The sequence below is a fragment of the Sinocyclocheilus rhinocerous genome, unplaced genomic scaffold (assembly GCF_001515625.1).
Source record: "Sinocyclocheilus rhinocerous isolate Xijiao unplaced genomic scaffold, SAMN03320098_v1.1 scaffold5236, whole genome shotgun sequence".
In the NCBI taxonomy this organism is placed as follows: Eukaryota; Metazoa; Chordata; class Actinopteri; order Cypriniformes; family Cyprinidae; genus Sinocyclocheilus; species Sinocyclocheilus rhinocerous.
In genome coordinates, this window is record NW_015665840.1 from 14,481 (window position 1) to 18,821 (window position 4,341).

At 35.5% G+C, this 4,341-nt stretch overlaps 1 pseudogene; it reads left to right on the forward strand.

Annotated features, from left to right (window-relative positions):
- Positions 1 to 4,341, forward strand: part of LOC107731600 (1-phosphatidylinositol 4,5-bisphosphate phosphodiesterase beta-1-like) — a 111,207-nt pseudogene that overhangs the window by 823 nt on the left and 106,043 nt on the right.

The following is a 4,341-nucleotide window of genomic DNA, read 5'->3' on the forward strand; positions in this document are numbered from 1 at the left end:
ATATGTATTTCAAACAAATATGAAACCCTGTTCATCATGTTGACAGGTCATATTTGCATAGCTGTTTCCATTTCTTTAATAGATTGTTAGTGATGTTTGTTTGAAATTGTTATTGTTATTATTTTTAAGCAAATTACCTTTATCAATAATTTTAATCATAACAAATGGCGGCATGTGCACCTGGCAGGTGATCCTGGAAATGTGATGATTTGTTTTCAACGTAACATTTCCTTGTTTCCATATTTCCTCATATTATCCTCTTTCATGGACTCTTCTGCCTTAAAAAGTCAAAGCTGTCTGCGAAAGTCATCAAGTCCAAGTGGTTTGATTAGGGTTAGGAAAACAAAATGCTGACACAGAGCTTCATGGAGGGACAGACATAACTAAACAACAGTGATAACTACATTACCTGGAGATCACAGATTCACAAATTATGGATTGGGTCATTATTGGTTTTTCAAATTGATTGCACATAAGTAAGCCTCAGTTAAACTGTTGTGTTTGGCATAGAGATGACAGTATCATGTCTTTGTATAGGATACAAGTGGGATTTTTACCAGTCAAGTGTTATCAGGTTTATCCGAACATCTCTAGCTATGTGCTGCTGTGCTTCAGGAGTGTTCTTCAATATCCACTGTGTTTTGCACAGCCCATGAACTACTGAAATGAATGAAGGAATGTTTCTGAAAACCACCTGCATGTACTGAACCAGCAGGCGGATCAGGGAATTGTTTATGATCATTATTGCTGATGGTAATGCCTCATCTCTGTGATGCTGGAGCTCTGATCTTACTCTGTCATAAACTGCCCCAGTTAAATCTTTGTCAAGAGAAGGGGTGTGGCATGATGGTTGCCTAGTTGATCTTTCATCCAATAACCATATAGTTAGTGAGGTCAACAAATAGTAGGGTTTTTAAACTTTTGGGGGTCAAGGACATATCATGAGCCTCTTCCTAATATAAAGGCATCATGTAATTGCAGAGGTCAGCGCTGTAATCTTATTGGAGTCAGATGAACTAAAAACCAGCTTAATTATACTGGTCTTCTTTCAAATAACGGAGGAATTGACTAGTCATTTAAACAATCCGCCAACTAGTCGATTTAAAAATCAGTTGGTTTGTACATTTTTTTAGTCAAGAGAAACCAAAATATAATGTATTTTTAGCACTTCTCATGTTATAGCCTCCTCAAGATGAATTGCTTTGTTATATTTCTCATTTGAAAGTCAGTTTGGATAAAAGCGTCTGCTAAATCAATAAATCTAAATATCATGTTTGAGAGTGTTCAAGTGGGTACAGAATAGAAGCTAATAATAGTGACCAGAGACATTAAATTCCCACGTTTTTCATGTAGATTTCCAGTGTTTTTTTTTAATCTTATTTTTGTAAACAAAAAGAAATGAAATATCAGAAATGCTCCAAAACAGCTCTCCGAGCTGATAAATTATGCAGTCTTGAAGTTGTGGATCGCTTTCGCTGATTTCCTCCAGGGATGGCCGTGCTTCCTAACATGTGTATGAGGAGCAGGGATGCATGAGATGCTCCTGTTTTTCCCAGTTTGTGGTTGGTTTGGGTCTGATTCCAGGCTGATTTCCTGAGTTCACATGTTTTTGTCCTGTGCACTCTTTCCTCTTTTGTCCCTTTTATTCTTTCAACTTTCTTCATCCTGTTTCACTTTTAGCTTTTAAAGTCTTTGTGTTCTCACTGGTCAAACTGAAAAGCAAAGTGGTTTGCCGGAAGAGGCTTTTGAAAACCAAATAATTTCAAAACCAAATTTTGAAAAGTTTTTCGGCAGAATCATTTGATCCTTTCACTTAATGTTGTGCTTGTTGCTCGTTTTTATTCATTACAACCTACAGGGAACAAGCTGCCAAATAATACAAAGTAAGGCTTTTTTTCAGTATTAGTCACTTATTCAGTAAACCTCATCTCACTTTCCATGCCAGTCTATCAGAAACCAACTTCTAGAGAATTAGTGATCATCAAAATGTCACATTTCACAGTAGTAGGGCTGGTCGGTATGTGCAACAGATGTTTTGCTATGCTGATTATACCATGGTGGATATATTGGCCAGGACGTATTGACATGTGAGAGTCATTCAAACTAATGGAAACGTTGCTCAGAACAGTTCGGCCTGATGGCGTTTGGTTTTTACAGTCACAACTTTACTGATGTCTTAATTTAGAGTTGATGTGATGTGCATCACAGGTGTGTGTTTATCAGATTCATGTGTGTCTCATCCAATCAGAAGCAGAGGCTGGACTCTGTTTTCTAATAATAGTTTGGCTGATGTGAGTCTTTAGTTTTGTAATGTTTCTCAAGCGTTAACCTGATGCTTGTATTTGATATGAATCTTCTGATCTTTTGCTGTGAGTCCATCAAGATTAAAATAAAAAAAAGAAAAGAATCAAATAAGATTACTCATGTTTTCAGTTCTGACGTATTTAATTCACTAAATTAACAAAAAAGTGCATCAACATATTTAATATAGAAATCATTTTTATTGAATTGCAAATAAAATAACCTTTGTATACAATATACAATTTAATCTGCCCAATATGAACAGTTGAAATTGTGTGTGTCTCTGTCTCTCTCTCATTGTATTGTGGGGGAATACTAAAGAAAACATCACCAGCTTACTTGCTGCATGTAAAACACATTTCTGGTCGTTATTAAACTGCCTTGTCTCCTCCATGCTTTCAGCAAAATATGTCTTACTGTCTGCATGCGTGTTGCCATCATGCAGAAAATGGCAGAATGTCTCTGGAGCTTTGCTTTTTCAATGTCTTTGCAGTAACAAAAATCCCTCAGAATACCCAAAGCTATTTTCTCCAGCCAAGAGATTGATTTTACCCATTTGCAGCGCTCAATCAGACGCCTCCACTGGGGGTGGGCATTTTTCAAAAATATTGTATTTGAATATTTGGGCTCATAAAAAACATATATTTTAATATCTGTTTATTTAAATGATGTTTAAGGAGAGAGACATCATTTTTTAAATATTTTTTATAATAAGTTTTAATAAGTTTAAAGGGTTAGTTCACCCAAAAATAAAAATTAGCTTGTGTTTTACTCACCCTCGAAGCATCCTAGGTGTATATGACTTTCTTCTTTCAATGTCATCATCCCATTATTATTATTTTTTTTGGAAAACATATTAGATTGCCCCAAAACAAAGCTTCTGTTATCATTTACTTCCCTCATGTCGTTCAAACCCGTATGACTTTTCTTTCTTCTGTTAAGCGCAAGATAAGAAGATTGCTGGGAACCCAATAAATCCCAGTGTATCCCAGCGTTTCTCTAAAGTATCTTAAGCTTAAACAGATCGCGGAAACGCATCCTTGTTTTGGATCGACGTGATGCTGAGTAAATAATGACAAAGTTTACATTATTGGGTGATTGTCTATTTAAATGCAGATATGCAGAGTAGGATATATATATATATATATATATATATAATATTGTATTTGAATATTTGGGCTCATAAAAAACATATATTTTAATATCTGTTTATTTAAATGATGTTTAAGGAGAGAGACATCATTTTTTAAATATTTTTTATAATAAGTTTTAATAAGTTTAAAGGGTTAGTTCACCCAAAAATAAAAATTAGCTTGTGTTTTACTCACCCTCGAAGCATCCTAGGTGTATATGACTTTCTTCTTTCAGACGAATCAAATCGGAGTTATATTAAAAATTATCCTGGTTCTTCCAGTCTTTATAATGGCAGTGAATGGGTGTTTTTGTTCAACAGTCCAAAAGTAGTCAAATAAAGCGCATCCATTCATAATAAAACATGCCTCACACGGCTCTGGGGGGTGAATAAAGGCCTCCTGTATCAAATCCATGCATTTTTGTAAGAAAAATATCCATATTTAAAACGTTATAAACACTTTTCTCTCACTTCCGCTAACTGTCATACGTGCAAAAGGATCCGGGCATTTGCAGTATGACAGTTACATTTACATTTAGTCATTTTGCCGACGCTTTTATCCAAAGCGACAGACACAGGAAGTGCTTGAAATACCAAGTTTTAGGCATTGTTCAAATAAGTACAAGCTAGAAAAGGGAAGGAATAAATAAAGAGAAAGAAAAAGTTTTTTTTTTTAAGATGAAGTCAAGTAGCGTTTAAAGAGATGAGTTTTCAGCTGTCGCTTGTTTCCGTAACTGACAGTAACGCAGTCACAGTTGAATGGCCACTCCTGAAACCTGACTGGTTAGCGTCCAGTTTTTTGTTCTGTGAAAGAAACAATGATACCTGGTTGAAAACAACTCGTTCGAGGAGTTTTCGCTATGAACGGAAGGAGAGAGACAGGTCTGTAGCTATCTGTAAGTGAAATG